We start from the raw sequence: 6,226 nt of genomic DNA on the forward strand, positions 1-6,226 counted from the left end.
TCAGTTGTAATTGTAGACCGACTACGGCTGTCCTTCCCTGCGCAAGCTTAGTGCAATATACGACGTGCAGCCACGTGACAAGTTTGAACGTGTCTGTGCCTGTACAAACTCGCAGTTTATTCAGAAATGGCACGCACAGTGTTAGTAGGAGTCTGTATATATAAATGACGTACCTACGTACGTGCCTTCAGTTGTCGTTCGACCTGCAAGAAGATGTTTATGTTTCATCCTGCTAACGTGTACGTGAGCGCAAGACCTAGCTTCAGCAGTGTTGAGTACAGCTACTGGGATTCCGGGTATCTACGTACATATACAGAAACCTGTGATGGAGGCGCTCAGCATTGGCGGTTTGCGCACTTTCCTGTGTCCTACGAACTGACTCAGCAGCTGGTAGATTGTTGCAAACCTGGAAACTGTGCCGTCTATCACATGAGACCACACACAATCCTTCCTGCTAGCATCGCTGAGGTAGTCACCTCGTCTGCATGTGCAACACCAAACATGGACGTGTTGCAACCTGTTGCGACCTGTGATGCTTCTACGCAGACGTCCAAACGGTGTGCGTCTCGTCGTCGCAGTTCAGGCAGTGAATCTGTCCCAACTGGCACTGAGCCAAAGCCCAGGCGTAGACGTGGTCACAGACGTCATCGACCATGTCTTGTCGGAGTTGTCGACGTCGCAGAAGATGACCAGCTGGAAACCTGTGTTCCTGATCCCGTGGCCTGTGAACCAGCTGGAACCAGAGTCGATGTTACAGTGCGTGCGGCATTAAAGACTTTGCTTGTGAAAATGCATGATTCCTTAACCTAATGTGTATTTGTGTATATTTTATAAATAAATGTGTAAAACTTGAACTTGTGTGTGTTTTTATTTCTATAATTTTTAGGTACCTAATAAAAAAATAATTTTAAATACAGACAATATTTTGACTCATGTAGTATACCAGTAGACCGCGGGTATATAAGCGAGGTTCAGACAACTGGACCCGCAGTTCACCTCTGACCACGGTGCAGTACGGACTTGCTCTCTTCAGATAGTTTCGTGAGGTTTAGTTATGTCGACCGGAATAGACTGTTTACCGTCAACAGCGGGGACCTCGATGGCAGCAGCGATGATGATGGAGTCGGAGATCCCGATACCGACTGCAGAGTAGACCGCGACAGCGGTGGAGATCTCGATACCGACTGCAGAGGAGACAACGATACGTGCTGTTCCATCATCAGCTGAAGTTTCATCATCTGCATTCCAGACTTCAATTAATGAAGAGCGTACAGCGCATCAATGCAAATATTGTGGTGCATCTTTTACTAAACCTACAAATGCGCGCAGACATGAAAGAAGCAGCTGTCAGAATAATGCTCAAAGAATAATGTTTCAGTGTATAAAATGTAATAAACTAATTTCACGTCTCGATAGCTTACATCATCATTATAAAAAATGCTCCGAGAAAGTTAAGTGCGAGTATAATGAACATGGTTATTGTTTTGACTCATGTGTTGTACCAGCTGATGAGACTATATAAGTGAGACCCTGGTGTAATGAACTTCAGTCCGTATCTGACAGCGGTGATGAACGGATCGGATAGTTAGACTTGTATAACATAATAGACCGGTATCTAGCTATTCTTGAGAACTCGATGGCATCATTACCACTATCTACACCAACCTGGATCGAACGTCTACCATCATCAGTGCAGAGCACGATGACAACGATGTCTACAGCTACACCTGCTCTCTCAGCACAGCAGGAGATTTCGACGCGTGCAACATCTTCTGCAGAGCAGACCTCAACGGCTTCAGAAGTTAACATGTCAGCAGTGTTACAATGGTTGTCAACAGTTCCAGTGTCATTGATGAAGGAAGGAGCATCCAGCGGTGTTCAATCACCCGACTGCACGTACTGTGAGAAGATCAAAAACTTGAAATTACGGGATTATGTAATACACAATTGTAGTAATAACTCTGAACGCATTAAATATCAGTGCAACAGGTGTTTAAGCAAGTTTGTACAATATGGAAGATTAAAACGGCACCTCAGGAATTGTGATAGACTGGCTGTACATTCATCGGAATCAAGCTGTATATTTTGTAACAAAACATTGGCAAATATTCAAAGTGCATAACAACACGAAATATATCACTGTCCTTTTAATGAAATCGATAATTCTTCTTTGTGTGAAAATTGTGGTGTACCAATATGTCGACCAGATAAACAGAATAGACATTTACGAACATGTAAAAGACTTACTTCGTCCATTAAGAAGACTGTTTGAATCAAGGAATCCACAAAACTTTAGTAATTTGACTGTGTTTTTTGTACTTGTAGTAGTGTAGAATTTGTGTAATAAAAGTTTTTTTTAAAAAGAACTTGCGGTGTTTTTATTTTCTCAAACCTGCCACTTTAGTGGTACTTTTTTAAAATTAGAGTTGTTTTGTATCATCCTGGGATCGAACCAAGGACAGGAATCGATCGAATCAATCAGTATATTTATTGCCAATTTATTTAATTAATTTAGAATTTTTTCTAGAATCTCCGGCATTAAAATTACGAATTTCCAATATGTTGGTCTTGATGTCTGATAGGATGATGGTAGTAGAGGATTTAAAGTCTCTTTACGAATGTTGAACATGGTTTATTAAATTATTATTTTTTACATAAAATTAAACATTATTGCATCGATCGGGTATCGAACCGAGGACAGGAGCGGATCGAATCAATATGTAAATTAATGAGTGATTTATTTAATGAATTTTGGAACTTTTCCCGAATTTCTAGCTAAATAATTACGGATTTTCAAGATGGCCTCCAAATTTCAAGATGGCGGGTGTCACAGTAATAAATGATTACTGCACTCTAGCAGATAATAACTAAACTAACATGGCGTCAGCGCACTCTCGCCGACGATACAATGACGATGGCTTCCAGCATCGAAGACAAGATGGCAGACATGACGTCATACTAGGTGACGATATATATGAATGGCAACAAGTGGTGGGGGCCAGTCTGCCTGCAGCCACTGTGAGGGTTGGATAGGTCGCCATTATTTAATTTTTTTGCCTTTGCCGGGTTCGAACCGAGGACTCCGAGTTCCGTGTCGTAAATGCTTTTTTTTTTAATATTTTATTAAAAATTTTATTAAATTTTTTTTATAAATTTTAATTTTTTTTATTAAAATCGGATAATAAATAAAGATTTTAAAGATGGCGATCGTAACGGAAACTGCAACCATGGCGTCATATTTCAAAATGGCGGATAACACAATGCCGGAATTTTCGAGAAAACAAAATGACGTCATCCAAGATGGCGGATAAAAAATGGCCGCCGTGATCTACTTGTCCCATTACAATGGGTCCCGTTATGCGGTGTCCCATTACGCGGTGTCCCGTTACGCTGTGTCCCGTTACACTCATCCAAGATGGCCGCCGTGACGTCAGAATCAGATATGTGGCTCGGCTCTCGGCTCCACACCCTGAACCCTGTCCCAGTTCCGGCCAAACTATACTACTTATTAATAATTATTTTATTTTTACCAATTTTTAAACATAATTACTGGTTTTCAAGATGGCGGACGTGATGTCGTAATCCAAGATGGCGGAATTTTTTATTTAAATATTAATTTTAATTTTTTCCCGAATTCCTAGTAAAATACGGATTTTCAAGATGACGAACGTAACCTAAATTACAATGGCAAAGATGGCGGCCGTGACATCCTAATTTTCATGGTAATGACATCAGCGGCTTATAGCTGCTTGCAATTAGGACTTTTAAGCCGCTTTTAGACATTTTCAAGCCATTGGCATTTTTGAGGACTTAAAAATGGAATATTTTTCCTGAAAAACAGAAATTATTACTTCGAAATAGGGAAATTTTTAATTGTTCAACGTTTTGTTTGATATTTTCTGTCGCACTTTTTTCCCCAATAAACAAGATATTTTGGTTGATTTTGGTGAATATTTGGGTAAATTTTGATGGTCAAGGTAAAGTTTCAGGGTCAAAGTCATTCAATATGGCATCCGTTATGTCACAATTCAAGATGGCCAATATATGCTACTGAACGTGTACTTACGAAGGGAGTTATGATTTTTTTTTTTTAACTCAACCATTTATTTTTTCAACCCCTTGCAGGAATGGTTCGACTAATAAAAAATTGTTTCAGACAAAAGTTTTGGATAAAAATTATAAGATTAACACCAAATTTGCACGAATTCGATGTTGTTACTATGAAGGAAGTTATGATTTTTTGTTGTCCTCCAACCCTTGTTTTTTCAACTCCTTGAAGTTATGGTTGGTCATATCAAAAACTTATTCAGACAAAAGATTTTGGTATTACTCCTACAAGTTATAAAACGATCAAAACGGATGTGAGATCTTCCATGTTATAGGAGATACAGTGGTTTTTCTGTTTTAAAAAAAGTTTCCTATTTCTACCCGTTTGGTAGGATATTGCCCATTAACGAACTAGACCAAGATTTTATGTATCAGTTTGGAAGTGATTTTTGAAAAATGGCGACAGTTATCGTGTCAACTCAAAAGTGTGAGTTTACCGAGAGACTGCCTGGAGGGGATTGGTTGCTAGAGCCGAGAATAGGGTGGGGCTTAAAGAAGTTCGAGACAAGCTCGGTAGATGTCGCTCGCAGTGTGACATACAGGCCTAAGGGCCTGGCATCAGTTGCCGAAGTGGCGACGAGATTGCGTACAATGCGCGAAAACACGCATAGAAGTGGGGCCTAATTTATTTTCAACTTTGGCCAACAATGAGAGAGTACCGGTAGTGTGACTTAACACGGCGTGCCGATGGTACCTCAGGTGGTTCCTGGGGATCAGCCACCAGGTTAGGCTCAGAATAAGCAACCCCAAGCAGACGTCACTTCTGACTGACAGGGGTTTCATTATCGCCCGTGCGAGCCTAGGGGGCAGAGTACCGAGAATTGACATCGAACCACGAGGCCGTGAAGGAGTCCCAGGTCGCGTGATGCGACCCCTAACCTCCTGATTTGACTGATGTGAGTTTTGTTTTGGTGTTTTTGTGTACAGTGTTTCTAAAAATGCTGCGAAGCAGTGGTGAATGCAAGTGGCCAAAAAATTTAAATTTAATTTTGTGTGATGTTGTACAGCCCTCCCTTTAGTATAAGGAGGGGGTGGGGGTGAATTTAGTTTAAGCTGAGCAGCTGGCCTTAGCTGCTCAGGCAATCTTGATGATGTTATTTACTGTTATTTACTATGTTGATTTAGAATTTGTTTTGCTTGTGGGCAAAGGCTGGACTAATTTATGTGTTTTACTAGTTGTGTTGTGTGTCAGGCGAGGTTCCTGAGACCGTGGGCTGCTGACCCCCTCCCTTTAACGGGAGAAAGGGCTAGGCCGGCGGAGGGGACAAGTCCCCTCTGCCCACGGCTGGCTCGTGGTGTACCTATGACGGCTCAGCACCGCAGTTAGCATTTCTGCCAACTGCAGCACTGCGCCGCGAGGGATTGGCGGCAGCTCGTCGTGGCCCCAGGCCCTGGGGAGCTGCGGCTTGGAGTGTGCAGCCTCTGCTGCGTAGTGGGCGCCTCCAGCAGGCGAGTGGCCTCCTGAACAGTGGCGAAGGCCACTCTGTAGAGGCCGGTGAGGCGCCCTGTTGCTCTGCTGCAGATGCGCCAGCACCTGGTCGGCGTGTGGCCGGCCGAGCGCAGGGCTGCAGTCGGCACCCCGGCCCCACTGCCACCCCTGAGGACGACAAAGTGCCAGGGCGCACGGCGATCTTGTGGGCGGAGTTGGGGCGGGTCTTCCGAAGGCCGCCGCGCAGTGATTGGCCACCAGGTGTCGTGGTGCTGCAGAGGTGTGGAAGAGGACCAATCCCAGGAGAAGAAGGGATCACTCTTGCTACTGAAGGTAGTGAATAACCTGACACAGGGCAAGACGGTGGTAATCCCGGCTCGCAGGCAGGTCCAGACAATGCCTGTGTCTCGCCGTGCCGTGTCGTGCCTGGTGGCATGCCGTGGGACTTGGCTGAGAGCACCTGAGACCGTGCGTGCGGGCAATGTCATGCGCGAATAAGCATGGGGGGTGGCGCACGGCACCCGGTGCTGAAATATTAGCCGCGGTTAAGCCGCCTGTGAAATTTAAAGTTGGAAGGACCACACAAAAGCAATGATAATAGTTTTTTTTTAATTATGAAGGCCCTGAAAGCATAATCTCGATATCTTTACAATGTGCTTGATCAAAAGTCCAAGATAAAAATTTAATTTT

This window comes from Bacillus rossius (assembly GCF_032445375.1).
Source record: "Bacillus rossius redtenbacheri isolate Brsri chromosome 4 unlocalized genomic scaffold, Brsri_v3 Brsri_v3_scf4_1, whole genome shotgun sequence".
NCBI classification, from domain to species: Eukaryota; Metazoa; Arthropoda; class Insecta; order Phasmatodea; family Bacillidae; genus Bacillus; species Bacillus rossius.